The sequence below is a fragment of the Lotus japonicus genome, chromosome 3, assembly GCF_012489685.1.
Source record: "Lotus japonicus ecotype B-129 chromosome 3, LjGifu_v1.2".
NCBI classification, from domain to species: domain Eukaryota; kingdom Viridiplantae; phylum Streptophyta; class Magnoliopsida; order Fabales; family Fabaceae; genus Lotus; species Lotus japonicus.
The window spans coordinates 36,632,277-36,650,158 of record NC_080043.1 but is presented as its reverse complement, the minus strand read 5'-3'; the positions used below and the strand labels follow the sequence as shown (position 1 = coordinate 36,650,158).

The window sequence follows — 17,882 nt, the reverse complement described above, 5'->3', positions numbered from 1 at the left end:
CCAGTTGTTGGGACTGAATCTGAGTCCAGAGCTGCACACCACACTCCGAGTCTTCTTGGAGTTTGTGGAGGAAATGCAGGAGCTCTTCCAGAGGGAGTTGGAAATATTTGCGGAGATCCGTGCTGTAGAGGCTTCGCTTGAGAGCAAGACAGAGTCTCCGGTAGAGGGGAAGGAGAGGATGCGCGAGAACTTGGTCCGCTTGGAGTATCAACAACATCGTCTGGAGCTTGATAAGGCAGAGATGCGTCGGCGTTGCAAAGCCACGAGGAAAAATCCTCCGTTTTAAATGTAATGCAAAAGTATGAAGAATGAAATAAAGGAATTTTTTTTTGCAAAGCTTATGTGTTTGTTAATGAGTATGCTAAAAAGAAATAATAATAAACTAACAGAAGAAAGAAGAGTTAGTAAATCAACGAGATAACTAATTAAAGATGAGGTTTAGAAAGAGCATAAACTATAAATGATTTAAAAACATAATAAGAAAGAAGGGTGCAAAAGAAATAGAGTTCCTAAATCTAGGGTTGAGGTTCTGGCAATCTGCTGAGGATAGTAGCAAACATTTCCTGCATTCCCTTGTTGATAGCAGCTTGTTGATCGAGTTGCCTCTGGAAAGAATCAAGTTTTGCATGAATAGAGGCAATGTCAGATCCAGTTGCAGCAAGAGGAATGGCTTGATCAGAGGTAGAAGGAATGTCAGAGCCAGGAATTGAACCAATGACTTGAGCAGAGGATGAAGTCATCGCAGTGTCAGAGGCAAGGGCCTGAGCTTTCAGAGCAGCAGCCTCTATAACGCCCCAATTTCTCGAGGGTCACACAGTAACCAATTAATCCAATTTTCGTAAAGAATTTTCGTCAATTCAATTATTAATCTTTGATTAATGACAAAGGTTCATTATTTGCAAAACTCTTGAAAGATTAACCTTTACAAATCTCGCGGAAGTAAACATCATCTCAAAACTTTTGAATTAAATAAAATAAGCATGAAACATACGTCTAAAACCAAAGTAAATTACATCAACTTTATTTATCCAAATGAAAACAAAATAATTGTTCAATGCTTCCCGAACTCGGTACTCTCCACCCAAAGAGAAAATGGATGTCTCTCAACCCACCCACATCCTTGGCCCCTTCCTCTTTATCTTCTTCCTCTTCTTTAGGAGTGTAGTCGTCATCCGGTAGTGGCTCGTCACGTAGTATCAACTCCCAAGAATGAGTCGTCGTCGTTATCTTCATAACCATCTACCCCCCATCCCCCCCCCCCAAATAAACACATAAACAAGTAGCGCAAGGGTCAGGTCTCATATTCTCATAAAAACATTCACATATACATGTACTCTCATAAATAACAAGGTATAATAAGCATAATCTTTAAGTTATATCTCAGTCAGTCACCTAAGTTCAGTTAGGCTAGCGACCACACCATTCACACAACCACCTCAACACCAATGGCCATATTCACGATCATCCGCAGATGAACAATTCTCGTAGGGGACACACCGTACAACCCTCAATCACATGGGGACACACCGTACAACCCACAAACACCCTCGCGTGCAAGTAACTGTTTGTCTCTAACGCCACCATCGTTCTCATGGTACATAGTCTCACCTAGACATATGTTCCATTAATCACATTTTCACTTTTTACTTGCAAGCGAGTTATTTCTCTTTCTCTTATATTGAGGCTCTAAGTCAAGTCTTCCTAGAGTCTTTTATTCTCATCACAAAATTAAAGATAGGAACAAAACATTCACAGTGCACAAAAGGGGATTACGGCTAGGTGAGCGACCCTTTTGTACAAATAACCAATTAAACAGTGTGAAATCATTTAAGAATAGCCATATACATAAAAACATGCATATTATGTCACAACAGCACCACAAGGCAAGTACCAAGGCTTAACAACATATAACTCACAGCATCTCCTAAACACATGTTCCTAAACAAAACTTCAAAACATTTTCGCAGCTCAACATATTGACAGTAGAAACAACTTTCACAAAAACAGAGCCATATAATGTATCTTTCAACCAAAAATCACGTATGATACCTTTCTGGAAAGCTATTTTAAATATCTACAACTATATAATTACACACTTGTTCATTTGAGTCCCGGAATTAGGTGATATTAGGCCTTAAAGCTTACTGTCCGGAATAGGAAAGACAGCAGGTGTAACAGTTACTAAAAATGACCCCCCAGATCACATTACTAAACCAAAAATTATGATTTTTATATGTCCAGAAACCTATTTCGAAAATATACAACTTTCATTTTAATCACTTTTTCATTTGACGACCATAAACAGGTAAAAAGGGGCTCTGAAGTCAGCGGTCCAGTACAGGAAACTGGCAGCGAAACTCTCACCTCTAGTTTAAGCTATAAATCATTTCAGCCCAAGGCTTTAAGCTATGTTCCAGCAATAAAAATCAAATCACATAGGTCTCATATCATAATAGTACATCAAGCAAACTTTCAACCCCAAACCCTCATGCAAACCCTCAACAATCAAGATGTTTCACAACCAAACATAGCAACAAGTCCCTAACAACTACCCAAGTCCTAGGATCAGCCCTTACCTTGATTAAGAGTGATGAAATCAGAAGTAGGGTGATGAAGAAAGAATCAAAAGCTGCTGTCCAATGTCCTCTCTTCCTCCTTGCTCTCGATCCCTCTCTCTCTCTCGCGATCTCCTCTCCTTTCCCTTGCGTGCGTGCGGCGGTGGCTAGGGCTAGGGGCGGCGGCTCTCTCCTCCTCTCTCTCAAGTTCTCTCTTCTCTCTTTTCCTCTGGTTTCTAACGTGAAAGAGTGTGGGTGCAACTTCTGTTTTCTGATTCTTAGAAAATAGGGTTTCCCCCCCCCCTCTTGACTAAAACCCATGCAAACCAACATGTGGGCTAGGGTTTGACTTTTACCTTTTTAAGCCCAAACCACTTAAACCTATGGCCCTCTAATTAACTCTAATCAGGTCTGAACATAATTAAAACCAAACTATTTTTAATTAAAAACCCAACCAAATTCGGAATAAAAATAAAAACACATTAATAAATTCGCTGGCACTTTACTGCCAGAACCACACTCGGTAAAATTCGAATATCTCGAGCTACAGGGGTCGGAATGACCTGATTTTACTTCGTAAATTTTCTACACTTAAAGGGCTACAACTATCATGTAGGAAATTTTCCCAAATGAGGTCGTTAAGACCCTCTAAAAATTCACACAAGTTGACAGTTGTAATCTGTCAATTTCTCAAACTTGAACAAAACCCTCATTTTATTCAATCTTTCTCAAAAGCAATACAAACTAAAATAGGGCCTTACAGCCTCAGCTTCTAGCTTAGCAGCCTGTTCAAGAGCTTCCAAACGAGGAGATTCAAGCTTAGCAGCTTCAGATAAAGCAAGTTGCTTCTTGGCAGCATCTTCTTGTTCTTTCCTTATTCTGGCTTCTTCCATAGTCTTCCAAAGCTTTTCTCTCAGACGCATTTCATGCAGAGCTTCTCTTCTTCTGTTTCTTGCACCTAACCTCTGCTTAGCAGCTTCAATCTTTTCATCTCTTTCTTCAGCATAAACCACCAGCATATCATCAATTTGATCATGGAACCAATTGCAGAGACGTCCCCATTGATCGGCAACAATGTATGGTTTCTCACTAAGATCAGTGGCAGCATACAGATTTCTTACCATCATTGTTGCTTGCTCATGGAATGAGTTGATGCACTCCAGAAGTGTTTCTGGTTCAGGGTAGGTATAGGGAATGATCTGAAGATTGGTTTCAGGTGAGGGTGGAGGAGAAAGATTGCAGCTAGTGGCTTCAGAGGTTGCTTGAGTATCAGAGGCTACTTGAAGAGACACATTATCCAGAGCCATCTGAACAGAGGTGTTTTGCTCTGGAATTTGGTCAGATTGACTAACTTCAGGATTTTGAAACTCAAAGTCCTGAGAAGTTACTGGGGAGTAGTTGGAAAGGGAAACTTTATGTTCTGTTGTTTCCTTTGAAGAAGGAAAGACAACGTTCAGTGGAACAGGTTGAAGTAGGACATCAGGAGTGGCCTGAGTCACTGGGGTAGTGTATAGAGGAGTTGGAGGACGAGAGTGTGTTGGGCTTGGAGCTCTAATGATTTCATCCGGAAGGGTGGAGCTCATGCCACTTACAACTGCAAAAAAGTTACGGTCAGTTTCAGAGTTGTTAGAAGGTGATAAAACTACAGTATGAGTGACAAAAGATATGGAAGGAGGGGTTGATTCTTCTTCAGAGGTTATGCGTTTGTATGGGAGAGGAATGGGTGATGAAGGTTCAGAGGCTTGTGGACCTTGAATCTTTTGCCAAGATGGGTTGTCTTGAATGGAAGTTTGGATTTTTGAAGGCTTGGGTGGTGAAGAACAAGTAGTGGTTGTCTTGGTGGAGATGATGGTGTTTGGTTTAATGACAGAGGTGTATTTGGGTGAAAGAGGAGGTAAAGTTGGGGTAGGAATAGGAGAAGAACCAGTAACAGCATTATCAGAGTCATCATCATCAGAAAGAACAACAAACTTACTTGAGTTCCTGACCGAGGACCTTGTAACTCTGGTAGGCCTTGGTGCTTGTTGGGTTTCCTGCTTGACGGCCCTGGTTACAATTCTGACCTTTTTCTTCTTCTTCTGAGGTGGTGGCTCATCATCGTTGCCATCCTCAGAGTCATCCTTGGCATCAGAAGCATCAGCCTTCTTCCTCTTTGGCTTCCTCTTGGGAGCAACATCATAATCAGGAGCATCTGGGAGATTCCTGAAGAATTCATCAACATCAATATCTAGACCCTGACTCCTCAGATCATTGATGTAGTGCAAGATTGCCTCTGGATCATCAGCCTTGGACCAGAGAGGGAAATCATTAAGGGGAATTCTTCTCTTCATAATTTCTGTGGGTTGAGCGATAGAGGCAGCTCCAACCTTGGTCTCTATCAGTCCCATTCTCTTCAGATTTGTAGATGTCAAAGCTTCTCCAGAGAGAGTTGTTAAATCTTCTGGGCATCCTGCGTTGAATAGCTCCTTGACCAAGTTGCTTTCAACAAATATATCAGATAGAAGCCTTCCAAAAGGAATATACTTGATTGTGCTCTTGCTTACACCAGCAGTTGTCCTTGACTTCTTGATGCAATCTTTCAGATAGGTGAACAGGAAGTAAGGGAGGAAAATCTTCTTATTCGTCTTGATGAAGTACATCATTACTTTCTGATTGAAGCTGATGTAGTCAGGAGAGCTTCCAGAGGGTCTGGGATTAAGACAGTTGAGCATGATCTTGTGCCAGATTCTCAGATCAAGATGAAGATCTTTAGTCTTGTAATCAGATCTCCCAGATTTCCAGTTGGCATACATCACTGAATTGATGTTATCCTTGACTTTCTTTGACTTGGAGTCATTAGTCTGAAATCTGTAGCCATTGATAGTATCAGCACCCAGAAGTAAAGTTATAGACCTTTCAGAGATGATGATCTTCTTGCCTAGCACATGCGACACGACTTGATAATCATCACAGTCTGCATGTTTCCAGAACTCCTTCACAAGCTTCTCATAGATGGGGCTTGAGAGCCTGTTGAAATACCTTTCCCAGCCTTGAGCTTTTACAGCAGGGAGAAGATCTACTCCATTTTCTGCCAAATTCTTGAAATCAACTCAAATTTCACAGAGTACTTGAAGTTCTTCTGGCGGAAAATTGTAAGTAACTGCACAACTTCTTTTAGCAATAGGAATGACTTCCCCAGAATCCTGAGTCTCAGCTTGAGGCGATTCAAGGGATCTTGAACGGTGAGAAGGACCAGTTTGTCCTGTTGCTAAGCCCACAACCATATGAGGAAAGACCCTTCCATCTGCGGAGTCGGCTTTCTCTGTTCGTTCTATGGCGGATGAAGGTTTGGGTAAAGAAGGTGATGAACAAGAGAGAGAAGAGAGGGTTTAAAGAAAACCTTAACACTAGATTTTTCAAGGAGAGAGAGAGAGAGAGAGAGAGAGAGAGAGAGAGAGAACGTGTGTGAAGTGAAGAACGTGTGTGCGAACGTGGGTAACTAGTGAATTTTGAAAGTAACCATTGAGTAGTTAGAAAAACATAGATAAAGGTTAAAAATCAACGGTTAGAAATTAATGACATAATAACAAGCAATAAATATATATAACATGCGGTGGAGAATAAAGCAGATGTAATCATTACAACAGAAATTCCCGAGAGGCACAAGGAAAGAGGCATCAGAATTAACTGACACATGTTTGCTGTCTTGTCTCAGAAGGAGCACCAATGGGTACACATCTTCTGATAAAGTTATCTTCTGAACTAGACAACTTCTGATAGGGAACAAAAGCATTATAGCCAGAGGTTCTGATCCATCTTCATACTGGACACAAGTCCATATTCAGATTTTTCAGTATAAATTTAAATATATCCTCTGATAAGGGCTTTGTAAAGATATCTGCCCATTGATGGTCAGTATCAACAAACTTCAGAAGAATTACACCCTTCTGAACATAATCTCTAATAAAATGATACTTTACCTCAATGTGCTTGGCCCTTGAATGTAAGATATGATTCTTACTTAGAGAAGTGGCAGCAGTATTATCGCAGTAGATTGGAATATTGCTCTCAAGGATTTGATAATCCTCTAGCTGATGTTTCATCCAGAGCATCTGAGTGCTGCAAATAGCTGCTGAGATGTATTCTGCCTCTGCAGTGGATAATGCAATAGTTGACTGCTTCTTGCTTGCCCATGAGACTAAGTTACTTCCCAGAAATTGACAATTCCCAGAAGTACTTTTTCTTTCTGTTCTATCTCCAGCATAATCAACATCACAATAACCTGAAAGCTTATACTTTGATGTCTTCTTATACATCAAGCCAAGGTTAGTGGTACCTTTCAGATATTTGAGAATTCTCTTAACAACAGTTAAGTGAGTTTCTCTAGGATCTGATTGGAATCGAGCACATAAATGTACACTAAAAAGAATGTCTGGCCTAGATGCAGTTAAATATAGTAGAGAGCATATCATACCACGATAGAGCTTCTGACAAACTTTAGCACTAATATCTTCTTTTTCTAGAATGCATGTAAGATGCATTGGGGTCTTGGCCGGCGTACATTCTGACATATTGAACTTCTCAGAAGTTCCTTTGTGTACTTGCTCTGATGGATGTAAGTTGCTTCTGGTTGTTGGTCAACTTGAATACCCAGAAAGTACTTAAGTTCTCCCATCATACTTATCTCAAATTCAGCCTGCATCATCTTAGAAAATTCCTTGCAAAGAGATGTATTAGCAGATCCAAATATAATATCATCAACATAAATTTGCACAATTAAGATGTCATCTTTGTAAGATTTGCAAAAGAGAGTTGTATCTACTTTACCCCTTACAAACTCATTGTCCAGAAGGAATGGGCTTAATCTCTCATACCATGCTCTGGGAGCTTGCTTCAGACCATAGAGAGATTTCTTCAACTTAAAGACATGGTCAGGTTTCTTCTCATCTTCAAATCCAGGAGGTTGATGCACATAAACTTCTTCAGAAATGTATCCATTCAGGAAAGCACTCTTGACATCCATTTGATGAAGAATTATGTTATGATTCACAGAGAATGAGATCAACAGTCTGATTGCTTCCAGTCTTGCTACTGGAGCAAAAGTTTCAGTGTAATCTATCCCTTCTTGCTGACTGTAGCATTGAGCAACTAGTCTTGCTTTGTTTCTAACTACATCTCCTTTCTCATTTAACTTGTTTCTGAAGACCCATTTGGTTCCAATGATGTGAGCACCTTTGGGTTTCTGGACAAGGTTCCAAACATCATTCATGGAGAATTGATTCAATTCTTCTTCCATAGCCAGAATCCAGTCCTTGTCTTGAAGAGCTTCATCAACATATTTTGGTTCAATCAATGACACCAATCCTTTTAAGCTTAAGAAAGTCTCTTCTGAAGGTTTGAACGCTGATCTGGTTCTGACCGGTTCATCTTTGTTCCCTAGAATCAGTTCCTTAGGGTGAGAGGCAATCACTCTGTTCTTCTACTGACGAGGCAGATCAGAGGGATCAACTTCTTCTGATGTAGTTGCCTCTGGCTCAGCATCTTCTGAAGCTTGGCCTTCATCAGAAACAGTTATGCTCATATCTGCATATTTTTCAACTAGCTTGGACTGGTCAGAGTCAAGCTTATCGTCAAATCTAACATGTATAGACTCTTCAATAGTTTTAGATTTAATATTGTAAACTCTAAAGCCTTTAGAACGTTCAGAATATCCTAGCAAATAGCATTTCACAGACTTGGAATCAAACTTATGCAATCTATCTTTAGTATTAAGCATATAACACACACAACCGAAAGGATGAAAATAAGAAATGTTGGGCTTTATATTCTTCCACAATTCATAAGGAGTCTTATTCAGAATTGGTCTTATGGAGATTCTGTTATGAATATAACATGTTGTGTTTACTGCCTCGGCCTAGAAGTGCTTTGCCATATTTGTTTCTTGCATCATGGTTCTAGCCATCTCTTGGAGAGTTCTGTTCTTTCTTTCCACAACACCATTCTGTTGAGGAGTTCTAGGACTAGAGAAATCATGAGATATCCCATAGGTATCAAAGATCTTCTCAAACTCCTCATTCTCAAACTCTCCACCATGATCACTTCTCACATAGACAATCCTGCTGGATTTCTCATTCTGCACTTGGGCAACAAAGGTAGAGAACACAGAATGCGACTCATCCTTGCGTCTTAAGAATTTTACCCATGTCCAGCGGTTATAGTCGTCAACAATGACCATCTCATATTTCTTGCCACCTGTAGACTCAGTTTTCACTGGTCCAAATAGGTCAATGTGCAGAAGTTCCAACGGCCTTGTGGTGGAAACAACATTCTTTGCCTTGAAAGGGACTTTTGTAAATTTGCCCTTCTAACATGCTTCACAAAGAGCATCTGAAGAAAACTTCAGAGTGGGTAAGCCCCTGACAAGGTCAAACTTACACAGCTGAGAAATCTTTCTCATACTGGCATGCCCTAACCGTCTATGCCATACCCATTGCTCCTCATTAACAGAAAGAAGGCACTTTACTTTCCGAGATTCAAACTAAGATAATCTGATCTTATAGATGTTGTTCCGCCTCTTGCTGTTAAACAGACTAGAACCATCGTTTTGACTTACAGCCCTGCAAGACTTTTGATTGAAGATAATGTCATAACCCTTGTCAGCTAATTGACTTATAGACAACAGATTATGCATTAAACCATCTACCAACAAAACATTATCAATGCATGGACTCTTACCGACACTTATGGTACCAGAGCCAATGATCTTACCCTTCTCATTGCCTCCAAAACCAACGTCACCTCCAGGTTTAAGTTTTAGGTCTTGGAACATACGCTTTTCTCCCGTCATGTGTCGCGAGCATCCACTGTCCAGATACTATGATTGGTGTTTCAGTGGAGCGATCAAGGATATCTGCAACATAGATAATCTTTTCCTTAGGTACCCACTTTCTGGGTCCTTTCTTGTTAGTTACCGCAAAGGTTCTGACAACCTTGGGTTTCTCAACATGATAATACAGAGGAATCTGAGCATGATATTTAGACATAGAGAAGGTTCCCATTTTGAGAGAAGGATCAGCAACTTCAACAGTTATGGGTTCAGGCAATATAGTACCAGAGGGAACGAAATGTTCATACAAAGATTTTGTTTTAGGCATAGGAGGCTCCTTTCTGTAAGATCAAGTTTTGATCTAGTAGTACAACTCTATGTTTTGATGATTACAAGTTAACCTTTTGATATGAACAATTATGGTACTCTAACGTGTTTTCTGAGTGTGCTATTTACAGGCTCTGACCTCAACTCAATCTCACACAAATCAGAAGCACTGTGTATAAAGAGTGACCCAAACAACGCTTTCGCATTGACCATGTTCAACATGAACAGTGGAAAAGCTTCAGAAGTTCTGAAGCTACACAAACTCTGATGTGGACTCAGTCACTAGAAGCTCTGAAGATCCAGAAGTTATGATAACCAAGAAACACTGAAGGTTCAGATGTTCTGATGGTGTAGAAGACTCTGAAGATACAGAAGCTGAATAGTGGAAACTCTGAAGTCCAAAAGCAAGAAACTCTGAAGACCATGTACTTCCCTCTGAGTTCAGAATCAGAAGATACAACGGTCAGAGGATCTGTGCTTTCCCTCTGACTCTGATCAACCGGCTTCACAAGTTCCAACATGAAGCATTCCCCTGATCAGAAGTCTCCTAGGTTTAAAGGTCATGTCACTATCCAAGTACAAAAGCAACTGTACCATCCTGACGACCTACCTAACGTTCTCAGCCACAGCAGAAGCTGGAATTTCCAGAACTGCCCTCCAACGGTAGCATTTCCCATGCAACGTTCAACCCTAATCCTTGGAGTATATAAGAGGCTGAAGACTGAAAGAAGCGGCTAGAAGCATTCACACACGCGCAAGAAATATTCAAATACTTCTAAGCTTTCTTTCATCTGAAATTCATTGAGTTTACTATTAGCTTTTTAGAAGCAAATCTCTTGTAAACAGTTCTTTGATAAACAGTTTGTTTAGTTCCTTTAGGAGATCAAGGTTGATCGGATCCTAGAGAAGACTAAGAGAGTGAATCTTAGTGTGAGCTAAGTCAGTGTAATTGTTAGTCACTTGTAGGTTTCAAGTGCAGTTGTAACTCTTACCTGATTAGTGGATTGCCTTCATTCTAAGAAGGAAGAAATCACCTTAACGGGTGGACTGGAGTAGCTTGAGTGATTTATCAAGTGAACCAGGATAAAATCCTTGTGTGCTTTTCTATCCCTCATCTTTAGCACTTAGTTCTCGAAAAGATTTGTTAAAATCTTTAAGGTGGAAGTTTTTATATTGAAAACGTTATTCAAACCCCCCCTTTCTACCGTTTTTCATACCTTCAATTGGTATCAGAGCGCAAGTTCTGATTACCACACCTAACAGTGTTCAGTGATCCGGGCCGGTGTGAAAAACAATGGCTACCACCAGTGAAACACAGAAAGATGGATACAACGCAAAGCCTCCCATGTTCGACGGTCAAAGGTTCAAGTATTGGAAAGATAGACTCGAAAGTTTCTTTCTGGGTTTTGATGCAGATCTCTGGGATATTATTGTGGATGGCTATGAGCGTCCAGTCGATGCAGATGGCAAGAAGATCCCAAGGTCAGAGATGACTGCAGATTAAAAGAAGCTGTACTCACAACATCACAAAGCAAGAGCAATTCTTCTAAGCGCTATTTCTTATGAAGAGTACCAGAAGATTACAGATCGTGAGTATGCAAAAGGCATTTTTGAATCTCTGAAGATGTCTCATGAAGGAAACAAGAAAGTCAAAGAATCAAAGGCATTGTCCTTGATCCAAAAATATGAATCCTTCATCATGGAGCCAAATGAGTCCATTGAAGAAATGTTTTCCAGATTTCAACTGCTTGTAGCTGGAATACGACCTCTCAACAAGAGCTACACGACAAAAGATCATGTCATAAGGATTCTTAAGTGTCTTCCTGAAAGCTGGATGCCCTTGGTAACTTCAATAGAGCTCACAAGAGATGTTGAGCGTATGAGTTTAGAAGAACTCATCAGCATACTGAAATGCCATGAGCTGAAGCGCTCTGAGATGCAAGATTTGAGGAAAAAGTCTATAGTCTTAAAATTCAAATCTGAGAAGGCTAAAGCTGAAAAGTCAAAAGCTCTCCAAGCTGAAGCAGAAGAATCTGAAGAAGCATCAGAAGATTCTGATGAAGATGAGCTGACTCTGATCTCCAAGAGACTCAACCGCATCTGGAAGCACAAGCAGAGCAAGTACAGAGGCTCTGGAAAGGCCAAAGGAAAGTACGAGTCCTCAGGTCAGAATAAGTCTTCAATCAAGGAAGTAACATGTTTTGAGTGCAAAGAATCAGGGCACTACAAAAGTGATTGTCCAAAGTTGAAGAAGGACAAGAAGCCAAAGAAGAATTTCAAGACGAAGAAGAGTCTGATGGTGACATTTGATGAATTAGAGTCAGAGGATGTTGACTCTGATGGTGAAGTCCAAGGACTCATGGCTATTGTCAAGGACAAAGGAGCAGAGTCAAAGGAAGCTGTAGACTCTGACTCAGAATCAGAAGGAGATCCCAATTCAGACGATGAAAATGAGATATCCTTGATAGCTCCACTGAAACACCAGTCATGGTATCTGGACAGTGGATGCTCGCGTCACATGACGGGCGAAAGGCGTATGTTCCAAGAGCTAAAACTTAAGCTTGGAGGCGAAGTTGGCTTTGGAGGAAATGAAAAGGGTAAAATTGTTGGTACTGGTACTATTTGTGTAGATAGTAGTCCATGCATTGATAATGTGTTATTGGTAGACGGCTTAACTCATAACTTATTGTCTATAAGTCAATTAGCTGACAAGGGTTATGATGTTATTTTCAATCAAAAGTCCTGCCGGACTGTAAGTCAGATCGATGGCTCTGTTCTTTTTAAAAGCAAGAGGAAGAACAACATTTATAAGATCAGATTATCTGAGTTGGAGGCTCAGAATGTGAAGTGCCTTCTTTCTGTTAATGAAGAGCAGTGGGTATGACATAGACGGTTAGGGCATGCCAGTATGAGAAAGATTTCTCAGCTGAGCAAGCTAAACCTTGTCAGGGGCTTACCCAATCTGAAGTTCGCTTCAGACGCTCTTTGTGAAGCATGTCAGAAAGGCAAATTCACTAAAGTCCCTTTCAAGGCAAAGAATGTTGTCTCAACCTCAAGGCCGTTGGAACTTCTGCATATCGACCTTTTTGGACCAGTGAAAACTGAGTCTATAGGTGGCAAGAGATATGGGATGGTCATCGTTGACGACTATAGCCGCTGGACATGGGTAAAGTTTCTAACCCGCAAGGATGAGTCTCATGCTGTGTTCTCTACCTTCATAGCCCAAGTGCAAAACGAGAAGGCTTGTAGGATTGTGCGTGTCAGAAGTGACCATGGTGGAGAGTTTGAGAATGACAAGTTTGAGAGTCTGTTTGATTCCTATGGAATTGCACATGATTTCTCTTGTCCCAGAACTCCTCAACATAATGGTGTTGTTGAGAGAAAGAACAGAACTCTTCAGGAGATGGCTAGAACCATGCTCCAAGAAACTGGCATGGCTAAGCATTTTTGGGCAGAGGCAGTAAATACAGCATGTTACATTCAGAACAGAATCTCTGTGAGACCAATTCTGAATAAGACTCCCTATGAATTGTGGAAGAACATAAAACCCAACATTTCTTATTTTCATCCTTTTGGTTGTGTTTGCTATGTTCTTAATACTAAGGATAGATTGCATAAATTTGATGCTAAGTCTTCTAAGTGTCTATTACTTGGTTATTCTGAAAGATCTAAAGGTTTTAGATTTTATAATACTGATGCTAAGACTATTGAAGAGTCTATCCATGTTAGATTTGACGATAAGCTTGACTCTGACCAGTCAAAGCTAGTTGAGAAGTTTGCAGATATGAGCATAAATGTTTCTGACAAAGGCAAAGCTCCAGAGGAAACTGAGCCAGAGGAAGATGAACGAGAAGAAGAAGCTGGTCCCTCTGATTCACAAACTCTGAAGAAGAGCAGAATCACTGCAGCTCATCCTAAGGAATTGATTCTGGGCAACAAAGACGAACCAGTCAGAACCAGATCAGCCTTCAGACCCTCTGAAGAGACCTTGCTTAGTCTGAAAGGATTGGTGTCCTTAATTGAACCCAAGTCCATAGATGAAGCTCTTCAGGACAAGGATTGGATTCTGGCCATGGAAGAAGAACTGAATCTATTCTCTAAGAACGATGTTTGGAGCTTAGTGAAGAAGCCTGAGAGTGTCCATGTAATTGGAACAAAATGGGTGTTCAGAAACAAGCTAAATGAGAAAGGAGATGTAGTCAGAAACAAGGCAAGGCTAGTTGCTCAAGGCTACAGTCAGCAGGAAGGAATTGACTACACTGAAACATTTGCTCCAGTAGCAAGACTAGAAGCAATCAAACTGTTGATCTCCTTCTCAGTAAATCACAACATAGTTCTTCATCAGATGGATGTGAAAAGTGCCTTCCTAAATGGTTACATTTCAGAGGAAGTTTATGTTCATCAACCCCCAGGTTTTGAAGATGAGAAGAAACCAGACCATGTGTTCAAATTGAAGAAATCACTCTATGGTCTGAAGCAAGCTCCCAGAGCATGGTATGAAAGACTCAGCTCATTCCTCCTGGAAAATGAGTTTGTAAGGGGTAAAGTAGATACAACTCTCTTTTGCAAAACTTACAAAGATGATATCTTAATTGTGCAAATCTATGTTGATGATATAATATTTGGCTCTGCTAATCAATCTCTATGCAAAGAATTTTCTAAGATGATGCAGGCTGAATTTGAGATGAGTATGATGGGAGAACTAAAGTACTTTCTGGGAATACAAGTTGATCAAACACCAGAAGGAACATATATCCATCAGAGCAAGTACACTAAAGAACTTCTGAAGAAGTTCAACATGCTGGAATCTACAGTGGCCAAGACCCCAATGCATCCTACATGCATCTTGGAGAAAGAAGATACTAGTGGTAAAGTATGTCAGAAGCTCTATCGTGGTATGATAGGATCTCTTCTATACTTAACTGCATCTAGGCCTGATATATTATTTAGTGTTCACTTATGTGCTCGTTTCCAATCAGATCCAAGGGAAACCCACTTAACTGCTGTTAAGAGGATCCTAAGGTATCTGAAAGGCACCACTAACCTTGGCTTGATGTATAAGAAAACATCAGAGTATAAGCTTTCAGGTTATTGTGATGCTGATTATGCTGGAGATAGGATAGAGAGAAAAAGTACTTCTGGAAATTGTCAATTTCTAGGAAGCAATCTAGTCTCATGGGCAAGCAAGAGGCAATCAACCATTGCACTATCCACTGCAGAGGCAGAATATATCTCAGCAGCAATATGCAGTACTCAGATGCTCTGGATGAAACATCAGCTGGAGGATTATCAGATCCTTGAGAGCAATATCCCAATCTATTGTGATAACACTGCTGCAATATCTTTGAGTAAGAATCCTATCTTACATTCAAGGGCAAAGCACATTGAGGTAAAGTATCACTTTATTAGAGATTATGTACAAAAGGGCGTACTTCTTCTGAAGTTTGTTGATACTGACCATCAATGGGCAGATATCTTTACAAAGCCCTTAGCAGAGGATAGATTTAATTTTATTCTGAAAAATCTGAACATGGACTTTTGTCCAGAGTGAAGACGGATCAGAACCTCTGATTATGATACTTCTTGATCAAAAGATGTCTAGTCTAGAAGGTAAATCAATCAGAGTGTGTGTACCCATTGGTATTGACTCTGAGTCTGAGACAGTAACACGTGTGTCAGTATCTCTGATGCATAGTTCCTTGTGCCCGTGTGACAGTCTGTCATGATGCGCGTAGATGTGCTTCTCTCCTGTGTGTGATACGTGTATTTACTGTTACTATCATGTCTTTAATTTTTAACCGTTGATCTTAAATACTTTTTGAATCAACAACGGTTACTTGATAAAACCCACTATACACACACGATATCCTACACTTTCGATTTTTTCTCTCTCTCTCTCTTGCATTTTCAAAACCGCTTATCCTCGATTTCTCTCTCGCACTATATTCATCCCCAACCTTCATCTTCTACCCAAAACCTTCAACCTCTTCAACAATGGTGAGACAAACCAGAAGAGCTACTGCAGAAGCAACTCAGTTCCCTCATATGGTAGTTGGTCAAGATACAGGCCAATTGGGCCCTGGAGCTCCTGTGCAAGTTCATGCTCAAGAGCAGACTATTCCGATTGCAGAACGGGGCTGCGCCGTTCACTGCGTATATGCTCCTGAGGAACTTCAAGTACTGGCAGAATGGAGATTTGACCTCGACAATCTGGCTACAAATGGGTATGATCTCCGTCCTGAAGTTCAAGCTCAAGGCTGGGAAAACTACTTCAACAGGCTTCGAGGACCGGTGTATGACAAACTGATCAAGGAATTCTGGAAGCACGCCGACTACGATGATACTCAGGTGGTATCTCACATTCTTGGAAGGAAGATCATCATTACTGAGAAGTCCTTCGTGAGTCTGCTGGGTCTAGAAACTGCTCGTGGGTATCGATTCCAATTCACTGAATCGAAGCTGAAACCCCAAACAAAGGATAAGACCAACAAGGCCCTGTACACCAACTACAAACCGGGCAAGACTAATTACAAAGTGATGGATTTTCATCCCAAGCTCCGAATTTGGCACAAGATTCTGCTGAACTGCATCAATCAGAGGCCAAAAGGCAGTTCTCCAGACTACATCAATTTCTGCCAGAAGGCAATGCTCGTCTTCATCCAAGACAAGAGGAAACTCTGCCTCCCTTTCTTCTTGTTCTCTTACCTGAAGGAATGTATCAGGAAGTCGAGGACTACTGCCTCCATCAAGTCTGCAATCAAGTATATCCCTTTTGGGAGATTGCTGTCTGATATCTTTATTGAGAGCGGCCTCATTCAAGATCTAGTCGATGCTGGATGCACAGAGGATCTGACCACTATTGTCAGTGATGTCTTCACTGCAAATTCTCTGAAGAAGATGGGTCTTGTCCAGAAGAAGATTGCTCCTGCCCATGAAGACACATCTTCTGAAATCAGAAGAAGAAGAGTCCCTCTGAACGACTATCCCTTGTGGACCCAGGTAGATAACCCTGAAGCAATCAGGTGTTTCGTTGATGATCTGCGGAGTCAAGGCTTTGAGATTGATGTTGATGAATTCTACAGAATGCTGCTTCCTGCACCAGAGTTTGATCCTCCTCTCACAAAGAAGGTTCAGAGGAAGATGATCTTAGAAGAATCCTCTGAGGAATCAGATGTCCCTCTGAACAAAGGGAAGAAGGCTGGCAAATCCAAGAGAAAACATGATGAAACCAGCAAGCCTGATGATGGTGACAATGGTGATAATGAGGATGGTCCTCCTTCTCCTAAGAAGCAGAAGAAGCAGGTCAGAATAGTGGTGCAGCCTACCCGGGTGGAACCAGCTGCTGAAGTGATCAGAAGGGTTGAAACTCCTGCCAGAGTGACTAGATCATCAGCACAATCAAGTAAGTCTGCAGTTGCTTCTGATGATGATTTGAACTTATTTGATGCACTCCCCATCTCTGCCTTGCTCAAACAATCTTCAAATCCACTCACTCCCATTCCTGAGTCCCAACCAGCTGCACAAACCACCTCTCCACCACATTCCCCAAGGTCTTCATTTTTCCAACCTTCTCCAAATGAAGCACCTCTCTGGAATATGCTTCAGAACCAACCCACCGGACCCTCTGATCCAACCTCACCCATCACTATCCAGTATAACCCATTAACTTCTGAACCCATCATCCATGAACAACCAGAGCCCAACCAAACAGAACCTGGACCCAGAACCTCTGATCACTCTGTCCCAAGAGCATCAGAACGTCTGGCTCCCAGAACTACTGATACAGACTCTTCCACAGCCTATACACCTGTGTCCTTCCCAACCAATGTTGCTGACTCTTCTCCCTCCAACAACTCTGAATCCATTAGAAAATTCATGGAGGTCAGAAAAGAAAAGGTGTCTACCTTAGAAGAGCATTATCTCACTTGTCCAAGCCCGAGGAGATATCCTGGCCCTAGACCTGAACGTCTAGTAGACCCAGATGAACCTATCTTGGCCAATCCTTTACATGAGGCAGACCCTTTGGCTCAACAAGCTCAACCTGCCCCTGACCAACAAGAGTCAGTTCAACCAGAACCCGAACCAGAACAATCTGTGTCTAACCACTCTTCGGTTAGATCACCAAATCCTCTGGTTGCAACTTCTGAACCACACCTTGGAGCCTCTGAACCTCATGTCCAAACCTGTGACATTGG

General features: G+C 41.2%; 1 long non-coding RNA gene across 1 annotated transcript; it reads right to left on the bottom strand.

Moving 5' to 3' along the window:
• Window positions 1-949: 949 nt before the first annotated feature.
• LOC130749234 (uncharacterized) lies at window positions 950-2,866 on the bottom strand. Its single transcript, XR_009022877.1, has 2 exons — window positions 2,577-2,866; window positions 950-1,239 (listed from the first exon to the last, which is right to left on the bottom strand). It is a non-coding gene; the product is annotated as an uncharacterized LOC130749234 (long non-coding RNA).
• Window positions 2,867-17,882: the final 15,016 nt, after the last annotated feature.